The sequence below is a fragment of the Carcharodon carcharias genome, chromosome 11, assembly GCF_017639515.1.
Source record: "Carcharodon carcharias isolate sCarCar2 chromosome 11, sCarCar2.pri, whole genome shotgun sequence".
Lineage (NCBI taxonomy): Eukaryota > Metazoa > Chordata > Chondrichthyes > Lamniformes > Lamnidae > Carcharodon > Carcharodon carcharias.
In genome coordinates this window covers 95,469,830-95,485,955 of record NC_054477.1, presented here as the reverse complement: position 1 = coordinate 95,485,955, position 16,126 = coordinate 95,469,830, and positions in this window count along the sequence as shown.

The following is a 16,126-nucleotide window of genomic DNA, read 5'->3' as shown; positions in this document are numbered from 1 at the left end:
ATCCCTATGGAATGCTGACAGGCTGGATGAAGGGAAGGTGTGTTTGGTGGTGGCATCATGTTGGAGTTGGCAGAAATGGCAGAGGATGATCCTTTCAATGCAGAGGCTGGTGGGGTGAAAAGTGAAGACAAGGGGGACTCTATCATGGCTCTGGGAGGGAGAGGAGGTCAGAGGTCTGACACAGTTGAGGGCCCTGTCAACCACCATGGGTGGGAAACCTCGGTTAAGGAAGAAGGAAGACATATTAGAGGCGCTGTTTTGGAAAGTGGCATCATTGGAACAGATGCGACGGAGGCAAAGGAACTGAGAGAATGGGATGGAGTCCTTACAGGAAGCAGGTGTGAAGAGCTGTAGCCAAGGTAGCTGTGGGAGTTGGTGGGCTTGTAACAAATATTGGTGGACGGTCTATCACCAGAAATTGAGACAGAGAGGTCAAGGAAGGGAAGGGAAGTGTTGGAGATGGACCATGTGAAAGTGATTGGAGAGGTGGAAATTGGAAGCAAAATTGATCAATTTTTCCAGGTTCAGTGAGAGCATGAAGCAGCACCGAAACTGTCATCGATGTACCAAAAGAAGAGTTGTTGGAGGGGCCCTGAGATGGACTGGAACGAGGAATGTTCCACATACCCCATAAAGAGACAGGCATAACTGGGGCCCATGCGGTTACCCATAGCCACATTTTTTATTTGGAGGAAGTGAGACAAGTTTAAGGAGAAGTTGCTAAGTGAGAGAACAAGTTCAGCCAGACAGAGGAGAGTGGTGGTGGATAAAGATTGTTTGGGCCTCTGTTCAAGGAAGAAACGGAGAGCCTTCAGACCATTCTGGTAGGGGATGGAGTTGTAGAGAGATTGGACATCCACGGTGAAGAGGAGGTGGTTAGGGCCAGGAAACGGGAAATTGTTGATATGATGTAGAACATCAGAGGAATCACAGATGTAGGTGGGAAGAGACCGGACAAGGGGAGAGAGAATGGAGTCAAGATAGGAAGAAATGAATGCCGTGGGGCAGGAACAGGCTGACACGATCAGTCTACCAGGACAGTCCTGTTTGTGAATTTTGGGGAGGAGGTAGAAGCGGGCTGTCTGAGGTTGGGAGACTATGAGGTTGGAAGCTGTGGAGGGAAGCTCTCCAGAGGAGATGAGGTCAGTAACAGTACTGCCCCTCAATATTTTGTATACCTCTATCAGGTCCTCCCTCAGCCTTCTCTGCTCCAGGGAAAACAATCCTAGCCTATCCAGTCTCCTCAGCTGAAATGCTCCAGCCCAGGCAACATCCTTGTGAATCTCCTCTGCACCCTCTCCAGTGCAATCATATCCTTCCTGTCATGTGGTAACCAGAACTACACAAAGTACTCCTGCTAATAAAGGCAAGTATCCAATATGCCTCCTTAACCACCTTATCTACCTGCTCTGCTGCCTTCAGGGATCTATATACATGGTCCCTCTGATCCTCTGTACTTCCTAAGATCCTCATCAAGGTAGATGAGTTAAGGGCACAGGTTGACACATGTCATTGCTATAACAGAGACCTGGCTAAAGGAGGGACAAAATTGGCAGCTAAATATCCCTGGTTATAGAGTCGTCAGACACGATAGAGTAGGAGATAAAAAAGGAGGTGGGGGGTGGGGGTAGCACTAACAGTTGAAGAATCGATTCCAGTTGTGAGAAGGGATGATAAATGGGTCAACAAACAAGGCTTTATGGATTGAGCTTAGAAATAAAAAAGGGGCAGTCATGCTACTGGGAGTATACTACAGACCCCCAAATAGTGAAAGGGAGATAGAAGAACAAATATGTAGGCAAATTTCTGTTTGTAAGAACAAGAGAGCAAAAATAGTAGGAGACTTCAACTATCCTAATATCAATTGGGATTCAAACAATATAAGGGGCACTGAGGGAGAAAAATTCATGCAGTGTGTCCAGGAAAATTTTTTCAACCAATTACTGACAAACCCAATGAAAGGAGATACAATTCTAGACCTAGTCTTGGGGAACGAAGAAGGGCAAGTGGATGAAGTGACAGTTGGCGACCATATCGGGGATTGTGATTATAATTCAGTTAGATTTAGCATCACCATGGAAAAGGACAGAGATAAAGCAGGAGTAAAAGTCTTGAACTGGGGGAAGGCAAATTTTGCAGAAATGAGAAGGGACTTGGCTGGGGTGGACCGGACAGCACTGCTGGAGGATAGAACAGTGGAAAACCAGTGGGAAGCACTAAAAAGCGAGATCCTAATTGTACAAAGTAGACATGTCCGTTACAAAAATAAGAGTGGTATTGCCAAATCTAGACCTTCCTGGCTGTCTTGAGGAATACAGGGGAAGATCAAACAGAAAATGAAAGCGTACGATAGGCACAAAGAACTGAGCACTGCTGATAGCCTAGATGAATGTAGGAAGTGCAGGGATGACGTAAAAAAGGAAATAAGGAAATCAAAGAGAGGGCATGAAAAAGATTAGCAAGTAAAATTAAAGATAACCCAAAGATGTTTTACCAATACATTAATGCTAAAAGGTTAGTTAAAGAAAAAGTGGGACCTATCTGAGTTGAAGATGGAAACGTGTAGATGCAGAGGTTGTGGGAAGGGTTTTGAATGAATATTTTGTCTCCGTGTTTACAAAGGAAAGGGAGGGTGTAGATATGGTAGTGCAGGAGGAACACTGAGAGATATTAGACGGGATAGTCATAAAGAAAGAGGAAGTACTCGAAGGGTTGAAATCTTTGAAAGTTCATAAGTCACCAGGGCCAGATGGATTGTTTCCGAGGCTGCTGAAGGAAGTCAAGAAGGAGATAGCAGATGATCTGAGGATGATTTTCCAATCTTCACTAGGTACAGGGGAGGTACCAAAGGACTGGAGAAATGCAAACGTGATTCCATTATTTAAAAAGGGATCAAAGGAAGTGCCAAACTATTATAGGCCAGTTAGTCTTACATCGGTGGTGAGCAAACTAATAGAATCAATCTTGGCAGATAGGATTAACCATCATGTGGAAAGACATGGACTAGTCAGGGATGGTCAGCATGGATTTGTTAAAGGAAGATCTTGCCTCACAAATTTGATTGAATTCTTTGAGGAAGTGACAAGAAGGGTTGATGAAGGTAGTGCAGTGGATGTTGTGTAGATGGATTTTAGCAAGGCATTTGACAAGGTCCCACGTGGCAGATTGGTCAGGAAAGTAAAAGCCGATGGGATTCAGGGTAATGTGGCAAACTGGATAAAAGGTTGGCTTTGTAACAGGAAACAAAGGGTAATGGTCCATGGATGCCCTTGCAAGTGGAAAGTTGTCTCAAGTGGTGTTCCACAGGTCTCGGTGTTGGGACCCATGCTGTTTCTGTTATGTATTAACGATTTGGACGTGAACATGGGGCACACGATTGGGAAATTTGAAGAAGACACAAAGATTGGCCGAGTAGTGGATAGTGTAGATGATAACCATAATCTCCAAAACAATATAGGTGGGTTGGTGGAGTGGGCGGTAAAGTGGCAGATGGATTTTAACATAGAGAAGTGTGAGGTCATACATTTAGGGAGGTCAAACAGTTACAGGGATTACAAAATAAATGGGAATATACTAAGAGAGGTAGATGAAGTGAGAGATCTTGGCGTACAAGTACACAGGTCCCTGAAGGCAGCAGTTCAAGTAGACAAGGTTGTAAAGAAGGCATATGTAATGCTCTCCTTCACTGGCAGAGGTATAGATATAATAGTAAGGATATAATGTTGGAATTGTATAAAACACTGGTGAGGCCACAACTGGAGTATTGTGTGCAGTTCTGGTCACCACATTACAGGAAGTACATAATAGCTCTGGAGAGAGTGCAGAGGAGGTTTACAAGAATGTTGCCAGGGTTAGAAAAGTGTAGCTACGAGGAGAGATTAGATAGTTTGGGGTTATTTTCCTTAGAACAAAGAAGGCTGAGAAGTGACTTGATTGAGGTGAACAAAATTATGAAGGGAACAGATAGAGTGGACAGGATAAAATTGCATCCCTTGATGGAGAATTCTAGAACCAGGGGACATAGGTTCAAGATAAGTGGCAGAAGGTGTAGGGGGGACTTTTTTACGCAGAGGGTAGTGTGTGTCTGGAATTCGCTGCCCAAGTTGGTGGTAGAGGTAGAAAGTTTAAACTCTTTTAAAAAGTACCTGGAACTGCACCTAAAGTGCTGTAAGCTGCAGGGCTATGGGCCCAGTGCAGGAAGGTGGGATTAGAAAGGGCACCTGGGTGTCATTGGGCTGGCATGGACAAGATAGGCCGAATGGCCTCCTTCTGTGTTGTAACTTTTCTATGATTCTACCATTCATTGTGTATTCCCTTGCTGTGTTAGTTCTCCCAAAATGCATCACCTCACACTTCTCAGGATTAAATTCCATTTGCCACTGCTCTGCCCATCTTACCAGCCCATCTATATCATCCTGTAATCTAATGCTTTCCTCCTCACTATTTACAACACCACCAATTTTCATGTCATCTGCAAACTTACTGATCATGCCTCCTATATTCACATCTAAATCATTAATGTATACTACAAACAGCAAGGGTCCAAGCACCGACCCTTGCAGTACACCACTTGTCACAGGCTTCCAATTGCAAAATCAACCTTTGACCATCACCCTCTGCCTCTTGCCACTAAGCCAATTTTGGATTGAAATTGCCAAATCGCCCTGGGTCCCATGGTTACCTTCTTGACCATTCTCCCATGCGGGACCTTGTCAAAACTTTACTGAAGTCCATGTACTATTGAAGTCAACTGCACTACCCTCATCTATACAACTAGTCACCTCCTTGAAAAATTCAATCAAATTTGTTAGACATAATCTCCCCCTGACAAAGCCATGCTGACTATCCCTGATTAATCCATGCCTCTTCAAGTAGAAATTAATCCTGTCACTCAGAATTTTTTTCCAAAAGTTTCCCTGCCACTGATGTTAGCCTCACTGCCCTGTAATTACCTGGTTTATCTCTACTACCTTTCTTAAATAATGGTACCACATTCGCTGTCCTCCGGTCCTCTGGCACCTCTCCAGTGGCCAGAGAGGATTTGAAAATTAGTGTCAGACCCCCTTGCAATCTCCTCCCTTGCCTCCCACAGCAGCCTGGGACACATCTCATCTGGGCCTGGGGATTTATCCACTTTTAAGCCCACTAAAACTGCTAATACCTCCTCCCTTTCAATGCTAACTTGTTCAAGTATATCACAGCACCCCTCCCTAATTTCTACACCTACATCATCCTTCTCCATGGTGAACACAGATGGAAGTAATCATTTAAAACCGCACCTACATCCTCTGGCTCCAAGTAAATTGCCGCTTTAGTCCCTAATGGGCGCTACTCTTTCCCTGGTTATCCTCTTGCCCTTAATATATTTATAAAATGCCTTGGGATTTTCATTTATCTTGCCCGCCAGTGATTTTTCATGCCTCCTCTTTGCTCTCCTAATTACTTTTTTAAGTACCCCCTACACTTTCTATAGTCCCCTAGGGCTTCTGCTGTTTTCAGCCCTCTGTATCTGCCATAAGCCTTCTTTTTTGTCCTTATCCAATCTTCTATATCCTTCGACATCCAGGGTTCCCTGGACTTGGTCCTACCCTTCACCTTTATGGGAACATGTTGGCTCTGAACGCTCACTATTTCCTTTTTGAATGACTCCCACTGGTCTGATGTAGACTTTCCTACAAATAGCTGCTCCCAGTCCACTTTGGCCAGATCCTGTCTTATCATATTGAAATCAGCCTTCCCCCAATACAGGACCTTTATTTCCGGCCTATCTTGATCCTTTTCCATAACTACCTTAAATCTTACAGAGCTATCGTCACTATCCCCGAAATGTTCCCCCACTGATACTTCTACCACTTGCCCAGCTTCATTCCCTAAGATTAGATCCAGTACTGCACCTTCTCTTGTAGAACTTTCTATGTGCTGGCTCAAAAAGTTCTCCTAGATGCACTTTAAGAGTTTCGCCCCCTCTAAACCTTTGACACTAAGACTATCCCAGTTAATATTGGGGAAGTTGAAATCCCCTACTATCATTACCCTATTATTTTCACACTTCTCTGAGATTTGCCTACATATCTGCTCTTCTATTTCCCCCTGACTGTTTGGAGTCCTATAGTACACTCCCAGCAAAGTGATTGCGCCCTTTTTGTTTTTAAGTTCTACCCACATGGCCTCATTTGAGGAACCTCCTAATATACCATCCCTCCTTACTGCAGTAATTGACTCCTTGATCAATAGTGCAATGCCACCTCCTCTTTTACATGCCCCACTGTCCCATCAAGCCTGAATATACCCTGGAATATTCAGCTGCCAGTCCTGCCTTTCCCTCAACCATGTCTTTGATAGCAATAATATCATATTCTCATCTGTTACTCAATGCCCTCATTCATTTGCCTTACTTGTAACACTCTTTGCGTTAAAATAGATGCAATCCAGCCTTGCATTATTCCCTTGTTCCTTAACAGGTCTATATTTGCCCTGCCTTCCAGAATGACTTAGTTTCTGTTCTATATTTGGCTGTGCATCACCCCCTACTGTATCAACACTCTGTATTCCACCCCCTGACAAATTAGTTTAAACAACCCCCCCCACCCAACTGCACTAGCGAACCTTTCCACAAGGATGTTGGTCTTGTTCCAGTTCAGGTGCAACCCATCCGACTTGTACAGGCCCCACCTTTGCCAAAAACAGACTCAGTGATCCAGGAAACTAAAGCCCTCCCTCCTGCACCATCTCTTCAGCCATGCATTCATCTTCTCTATCCCCCTATTCCTATACTCACTAGCATGCGACACAGATATTACAACCTTTGAAGTTCTGCTTTTTAATCTGCTACCTAGCACCCTAAGTTCTTGTTCCAGGACTTCATCCCTCTTTCAACCGATGTTGTTGGTACCAACATGAACCACGACATCTGACTGTTGACCCTCCCCATTCAGAATGCCCTGCAGCCATCCTGTGACATCCTTGACCTTGGCACCAAAGAGGCAACACACTGGGGAATCATGTCTACGGCTGCTGAAGTGCCTGTCTGCACCCCTCACTATTGATCCTCCTACCACTATTGCTCTTGCACTCTTACTCCTCCCCCCATGTGCAGCTGAGTCACCCACAGTGCCATGAACTTGGCTCTGGCTGCCCTCTCCAGAGGAACATTCACTATCACCATTTTCCAACACAGAAAACGGTTCTTGAGTGAGATGCACTCTGGGGCTTTCCTGACTAACTGCCTGCCTCCTTTCTTCGGACCGATGGTCACCCATTCCCTCTCTGACTGCACTTCCTTAAGCTGCGGAGTAACTAAAAACATGCTATCCATGTAACCCTCAGCCTCTGTGTCTCCAGCTGACGTTCAAGCTCCAAAACCCGTTGCTCAAGCCGGTGGTACTTCCTGCACATGTGGTCGTTCAGACTGCAGGGAGTGTCTAAGAATTCCCACATGCTGTAGGCTGTACAACACACTGGACTGAGCTTCCTTGCCATACTTTTTGTTTGTTTTTAATTAAAAGACTATTTCCCTTAAATTTAAGCCAAGTAGAAAACTATTCCGTTTTTCTTTAAATAAAGCAAATGCTTATACTCTTACCCTCTGTAATGTTGTTTTAAAGTGAAAAAAAACTTACCCACTATCTACCAATCAGCTCTCTCCCTTGTCCTGACGTCATTCCTTTCAAATCCTAGTGCTGCTGAGTGTCTGGGTGAGAACCGGCTCCCTCAAAGGTAAACTCCACTCCGTTCTTTATACGGCCGCTCTGTTCCCTCACAGGTAAACTCCCACTCTTTATACAGCCTTTAGTCTAAGTTTCAGTAGAGACAATTCATATTGCCTGGCTTCTTTCTCTCTCAGAAGCTCTCTATCTCCTTCCCTCGCTCTTTCCTCCAATTGCTAACTTGTCTCTCTGAAGTTCAAGCTCAAGCTTTTGCATTTATATCTCTTGTAATCTTCATTTCCTTTTCCTGCTCCTTTCTTTCCCATTGACACTTTTTTATTTCTATTCCTTTTAGTCTATCCTTTCCCTTTTCCTTCTCTTTTCTTTCTAACTTCAGTTTTTTCATTTCTCTTTTTCTCTTTCTTCCAATTCATTTCTTTTCAGTTCCATTTCTGTTCAAGCATCTTCATTTGCAATTGAAGTCTTACTACCTCCAGCTGTGACACACTAGTTTCAGGTACCCCTTCCTCCAATTTTTAATGCTGGGTAAATACACTATCCATATCAGCCTTGTGAAATTCCACTTTTATCTCTACCTGCACTTTCTCTGCTAATTCTTTCAACTGAGTCTTAGTCAAAGGTTTCAAATACTCCACAGTTACATTTTCCACTCGCAGAAAAGTCATAGCAAGTGCCAAAGCCATTTTACAGTGCAACCATTTTAAAACTCCTCAACAAAAAACTCCTGAGTTCAGAGTTCTTCTTGTACTCATATCCCTTTGATTCACAAACTCCAACCCAATCAAGGAATTTTAATTATCCTGCAAAGAGCCCCAAATTTGTTATGACCACAGGCAGTGTTAATTGCTGCGCAAACCAAATCCCAGATGGAAGCTTGGCCTATGTGCCATACCCTTTTTTCTTGTATTCTGAAAATGAGAAGAAGATGTACCAGTCTCAGCAGCAAGAGGTCCAGTGACACTTTGGGATTTTAAAAACTAAAAGTAGAAGTTTATTAAAAAGAATTTTAAAAAGCTTAAGCACACAAGATTACAATTACACAATTAAGGTTATTGTTACAAGACATTTCCCAAAAAAAGACTCTCCACTTGGTCAGACCCACACGTAAACACCTTTCAGACAATACTCCCTTATGGATGTTTAACTATGAGAAATCCAGTAACTCACCTCCTGACTCCTTAAAGCCTGTCCACCATCTACAATGCACAAGTCAGGATTATGATGGGATACTCCCCACTTGCTTGTTCATTGTTTTATCCCCACTAAACTCAAGAAGCTTGACACTATCCAGGACAAAGCAGCCCACTTGATTGGCACCAAATCCACAAACATTCACTCCCTCCACCACCGATGCACAGCAGCAGCAGTATGTACCATCTACAAGATGCATTGCAGGAATTCACCAAGGCTCCTTCAAAACACCTCCCAAACCCATGACTAGTTCCATCTAGAAGGACAAGGGTAGCAGATAGATGGGAACACCACCACCTGGAAGTTCCCCTCCAAGTCACTCACCATCTTAACGTGGAAATGTTTCACCGTTCCTTCACTGTTGGTGGGTCAAAATCCTGGGACCTCCTTCCTAACAGCACTGTGGGTGTACCTACACCACATGTACTGCAGCGGTTCAAGGGGGCAGCTCATCACTACCTTCTCAAGGGCAACGCAGGATGAGCAATAAAATGCTGGCCCAGCCAGCAAAACGCACATCCCATGGATGAATTTTTTAAAATTACCCAAGGCAAATTGCTGTAGCTTCAATGAAGGAATACCACATGAGCTGTAACTCACTTCCACTCTGCTGTTGAAAACCAAACTTCAGAATAAAACTGATTTTTGCAGCCCAAGACATGTTTGACTTCGCTGAATGGTTGATTCAAACTGATTCCTCTCCCAGCTCCAGCTCAACAGCTCAAGCAACTACCCTCAGCTAAACCTCACAGCTCCATAGTAGCTCTAAAATAGCACCCCCCCACTCCTTTCATCTCAGGTTCCATTGTTCTCATGCCTCCTTAAACTCCAAACCTTTCCGAATATTAAATCTTTCATGTCTCTATCTTGTCTTTGCTTTCAGGTCAAGAAAAAATAATATCCCCACTATTGTTGACCTATGAAACTCCTGCATGATGCAAAATGTTCCTTTGTACCTCTGACTCCCCTTTGATATTCAAACAAACTCTCAACTTATCTGAAAATGCAAATGTTACATCTAACCCATTTACTCATACCTTAACCTAACACCTCTATCCTTTTTATGTTTCAACCCCCCCGCCCCAGACAACCTGGCTCCTATTAATCTCTGTCCAGATTAATTAAACCATACACACATATACGCATGCACACACATACACACAGATTTTTCCACAGAATAACAAATACTCCCCAAAAACATTTTTAAAAAACATAAATTTCTCACAATAAAGACAAGTTTTCAGGCTTAATGTGATGGTCCCAAATAGAAAACAGCATAAGCTTCAGTATATTAAAAAAAAATGGGAACTTGGGCAAGGTACTGGAGGTCAACAGTCCTTGAAAACTATGTTTGAGCAACAAGTGGCCATCAGGGTAGAGTAAAAGTAATTGGCAAGAAAAGAGCGAAAAATATATAACGAAAACAAAAAATGCTGGAAAAACTGAACAGGGCAAACATCATTTATGGAAAGAGAAACAGGGTTAACATTTCATGTCTGTAGGCCTCTTCTTCAGAGCTAAAAAGAAGTAAAAATATGATGAAATGATACTGTTTACTGAGCAGGTGAAGCTGGATAGAAGGCCAGCAATAGATGGGAGCAAAGGAGAGTTTGACAAAGATGTCATGATCAAAAGGACAAAGGGGCGTTAATGGTAGTGGTAAGGGCTAAAGAAGGTGTTGATAGTGGCATTAAGGTAAGAAAGCAGAACGTGATAATAGCAGGACAAGAATAAGCACTGTCAAAAGAACAACATGAACAAGTAACAGGTGGCCCTTGTGGGGTGGGATGGTAAGAAAAAAAATCAAAAATAGAATAAAAGATGGGGATAAAACAATGAATAAATGAATAAAAATTAAAATAAATAAAAATAAAAATAAGTGGATAAAAAATAAAAATCAATATTGAAAAAAGGGATTAAAAAAAAGGGGGTGAGGATAGAGGAGAGAGTTCATGGTCTGAAGTTGTTGAACTCAATGTTAACTCCGGAAGGCTGTAAAGTGCGTAATGGGAAGATGAGGTGCTGTTCCTCCAGTTTGTGTTGGGTTCACTGGAACAATGCAGCAGGCTGAGGACGGACATGTGGGCATAAGAGAAGGATGATGTGTTAAAATGGCAAGTGACAGGAAGGTCTTGGTCATGCTTGCGGACAGACCGAAGGTGTTCCACAAAGCTGTCACCCAGATTGAGACTGGCCTCTCCAATGTAGAGGGGGCTGCATTGGGAGCAGTGAATGCAGTAGACTAAATTAAAGGAGGTGCAAGTGAAGCGCAGCTTCACCTGAAAGGAGTGTTTGGGCCCTTGGACGGTGAAGAGGGAGGAGGTAAAGGGTCAGGTGATGCACCTTCTGCGATTGCATGGGAAGATGCTGTGGGAGGGGGATGAGATGTTGGGGGTGATGGAAGGGTCCTAAGGGACCATTCCCTCCAGGAAACCCTGGTCCACTCCTCCATCACCCCCAACACCTCATCCCCCTCCCACAGCACCTTCCCATGCAATCGCAGAAGGTGCAACACCTGCCCCTTTACCTTTTCCCTCCTAACCGTCCAAAGGCCCAAACACTCTTTTCAGGTGAAGCAGCACTTCACTTGCACTTCCTTCAATTTGGTCTACTGCAGGATGTTCCCAGTGGTGGGGGAGGTGCGGAACCAGGGGTCACAGTCTGAGGAAAAAGGGGTACACCATTTAGGACTGAGATGAGGAGAAATTTCTTCACCCAGAGAGTAGTGAACCTGTGGAATTCGTTACCACAGAAAGTAGTTGAGAGCAAAACATTGTATGTTTTCAAGAAGGAGTTAAATATAGCTCTTGGGGCGAAAGGGATCAAAGGGTATGGGGAGAAAGCAGGAGCAGGCTATTGCGTTGGATGATCAGCCATGATCATAATGAATGGTGGAGCAGGCTCGAAGGGCCAAATGGCCTACTCCTGCTCCTAGTTTCTATGTTTCTATACGCTGCTCCCAATGCAATCTCCACTACATTGGAGAAACCAAACGCAGACTGGGTGACCACTTTGTGGAACATATTTGGTCTGTCTGCAAGAAAGACTCAGAGCTTCCTGTTGCTTGCCATTTCAACACACCACCCTGCTCTCATGCCCACATGTCTGTCCTTGGCCTGCTGCAATGTTCCAATGAAGCTCAATGCAAATTAGAGGAATAGCACCTCATCTTCCGACTAGGCACTTCACAGCCTTCCGGACTTAACCTTGAGTTCAACAATTTCAGACCATGAACTCTCTCCTCCATCTTCACCCCTTTTTTATCTCTTTTTTCAATATTCATTTTTATTTTTTTATTTTTATTTTTTATCCACTTATATTTATTTTTATTTATTTTCATGTTTATTTGTTTATTCCCCACATTTTATCCTATTTTCGATCTTTTTTCCCACCACCCCACCCCCACAAGGGCCATCTGTCGCTTGTTCATGTTGTTCTTTTGAGAGTGCTTATCCTTGTTCTGCTGTTATCATATTCTGCTTTCTTACCTTAATGCCACCATCAGCACCTCCTTTAGCCCGTACCACTACCATCAACACCCGCTTTGTCCTTTTTCTCATGACATCATTGTCAATCTCTCCTTTGCCCCCACCTATCACTGGCCTTCTATCCAGCTTCACCTGTTCCACTTGCCTTAAACAGCACAAACTGCATCACATTTTTACTTCCCTTTAGCTCTGAAGAAGAGTCATACGGACTCGAAACTTAATTAAGTTTCTCTTCCATAGATGCTGTTAGACCTGTTGAGATTTTCCAGCATTTTCTGTTTTTGTTTCAGATTTCCAGCATCTGCACTATTTTACTTTTATCTTAGCGAAAATATATATTTAATTAGTCATTTACTAATTGTAAATTGATAACATGACATTCACTATGATTTGAGTACTATATTTAACTGTTAATTTAATTGTATTGCATTGCTCTTCCAATAAGTATTGTAGGTGGTTTCTTTTAGTCAGAATAGTCACTAGCAGCTTTGTGCAATGACAATTTTAATTCTCAGTTTTTGTAATGGCATATGTGTTTCTGAAACTAGGGTACACATTATCCGTTTACAGTGCAGTGTTTGTTCATACATGAAATCAATTGTTTACTGAATTGGAGGCAATCGAAGCCCCTGGTGGCAGGCCCAACGTAACCTAAGACTTCACACATAATACATTGAGGTTAACTTCAGAGGACTCGGTGTGGTTAACTGCTGGTATCGAAAGAACCTAAAACATGTAGTGAACAGATCCTGGAGCTATTGTGCCAGAACAAGAAAATTATTGTTGCCTTCGTGTGAGACTCAGTTATAGTTTGGACCAGAAAATAAATTTCTAAACAGCTTCTTGTGAGATGAAAATTAACTGATGTTGCCAATATCAACACTTTACCTTTTGAAATAATCCACGCTTTAGAGGAAAGAGGAAAAAGTGGCAATAAGCTTGAAATGCCAATTGGGAGTACTGTTAATTAGAAGTTTGACACTAACACCTCTGGTAATGTAAGAACATAGAAGGTTTGGAGTCTTATAACACAAAAGCTTGTTGTAATAACTTGTAACAAGCTGCTTGTTCTCATTTCCCATTTTAGAATGGACCTGGGTAGGTTCATTGAATTTTTTTTTCTTAATATATTATGCTTTTGAATGCACGAATAAAATACACACCATTTAACCTTGAGGTAGACCAGATGTAGTGGTGGGAGGAGATTTCTTGGATTATTCTTCTGCTGAAAGATTTAGGCAAGTGTAGAATGTTTATTTATATTCTGGATCAGTGTCTGAATGAATGAAAGGGCATGGATAACTCAATAGCACAAGATACCTTGCATTGCTGTTAACTGTTTCAGCTCACTATTTACTGGATGCATTGCCTAAATATTGAAATGATACAATAGAAACAAACACTGCACCCTAACTGCAATAAAGTAAGAAGCTCTGATAGCTGATCAGAAATCTGATAAGATCCAGGAATTTGTTGTTTGCAAAATGTTTCACTTTGGCAAACACATATATGTCATACTTATGTGATAAATGGTAATGCACATTCAACAATGGAGGAAGTGTTCTTCTTTCACTGGTGTATCTCTAATCTAGCTTGTCATAAAGGCACACACTTTTTTAACCTAAATTTGACTACTCTCAAAGAGATATGGTTAAGTTTCTACAGGTATACTGGCTGCCTTGTATTTCTTTAAATTGTTTTGACAAAATTGGCATATTTGAAATGTGTTACAACATGCATTGCAATATAAAAAGGGCTCTGATAAGATCCCATAACTCTACATTATTAGACAAAAGTTCTTGTTCACTCACGTTTCCAGTAATGGTGTAAGAGATTAATTTGCAACGGAGTCTTGTTTAGGTAACTTTGTAAATGTGGGTTTGTTATAAATAATAATAAAATTGGGTAAGATTAAGCTTGAATTGCAAAGCCCATGAAAACTAAGGTGTATATACTAGCAGTCAACATATACCTTTTTACTTAAAGTAAAAACGCCCCACCACTTGAAAGCTGAATAAACTGGATATACTGAAGCTAATATGGGTAGCTTGATACTAGCCTGAGCAAGTAAGTTCATAGGAAGTTACTGCTACCTAGCTAAAGTCAGATTCACTGTCTCCGCAGTACAGGTGGAGTATCCTTTATGCGCAAATCTGAAAACTGAACACATCCAAAAACCACACATTTTTTGAACCTCATCAACTTTTATCATGGGAAGCCTGGTTGTTTGTCTGCACTGTTTACCTTGTGATTTTTGTGGTGAACATATCAAAAAGAAATTTATTACAGGTACTCTGTATTTGCTACTCTGTGATGCATCTTGCATTTCTAGCCATTTTATTTACTTTAGACTATAACTAGCCTAGGTTATTATAACGTAAGTTTATATATGGTATCCGAAAACCGAAATAATCTGAAACCTGACATGCAATCAGCTCCGAAGGTACTCGACCAGTATAAAAGTCCATGAAGAAAACAGAAATTGGTATACATGTACACAAACCATCCTTTTAGTTAAACTTAATATAGAATATAATTTTAATGCCGAAATGCTCACTAAAAATTTAAATTAATTTCTTTCTTAGGTTTACACAAGTTCAGCTGAAAATATTGTAAAGCAATAGACCAAGTAAGGGCTGGACTATTAGCATGTCAGGTCAGTGCAAAAATATTGTGCTATGGTGTGGTCCAACGTAAGTTGAAACCTGCAATTTTTCAAAGAGTAAGCTGAAAATCATTGAAGATTAAGAGCCTTTTTCATTCATTATTCTGATCTTATAGATTTTAATTTCTTAGAAATCGAAGTGAAAATACCTTTTGTGAATCCTGGAGAAATTGATTAGAAGTTAAATATTACACCCTCCTCACCCCCATCAAAAATGCTTTTGTGGGGTGGGGGGTGGTGGAGGGAGGGGGGGTTGAACAATTTAATTACGTAAGAAAGAAATAATTTTCCATATAATCAATTTGCAGCCAAAAGAGTGTATTTTCTTCAAAGTGAGAAAATGAAAATGTTTATTTATACCAAGTCAACCAAGCTGTTTTTTTTTGATAAATGTACTTTATTCATAAAATATCTGGAAAAACATTACAAAACATTTCAAATTCACCCTCACAAAAGTACAATCAGATTCAACTTTTACACATGTATCACAAGGTGCATCAATGCAATCAATAAATATTACAATAATTTCAATATGGTCAATGTGGACAATCAGACAATGGTATTGGAGTCATCAACATACATCATGTTGCACTCTGAGGTGCTTCAATACAATTATAATACAACTAGTATTTAATGCATACATTCATTGTGAGCTGTACAGCATGAGGGGCCCTCAATAGTTCCCAGCCCCTCGTTGCACTATGGCAGAAAAGTCTTAGACAGCGACCTTTCCCCATTGCGCCTTTGCGGCGGCTGCCCCAAGCTTTAGTGCGTCCCTCAGCACATACTCCTGGACTTTGGAATGAACCAAGCTGTTTGTCTTCGCAATTGCTTTGCAGTTCTTGTGTCAGGACCTAATGTTTAGAACTTTGCATCTGCAACCCTCTTCAATTCCTCTTTTAATGTTACTGCAACTTGATAAAATAGAGCTGTAAACTACTTAACAGTTCATCAAGCTACTGAGTTGGATGCACCAAGATAGTCTCAGATTCCGTGGGTGGACAGTGTTGAGTTAGTTGATTGCTAGCTCAGCAACGCCTGGAAAATGCACAATTTCTGTCAGCCTGCAGAGAATGGAAGCGTTCTTATTGGCCCTTAAACATGTTGGATGGTTG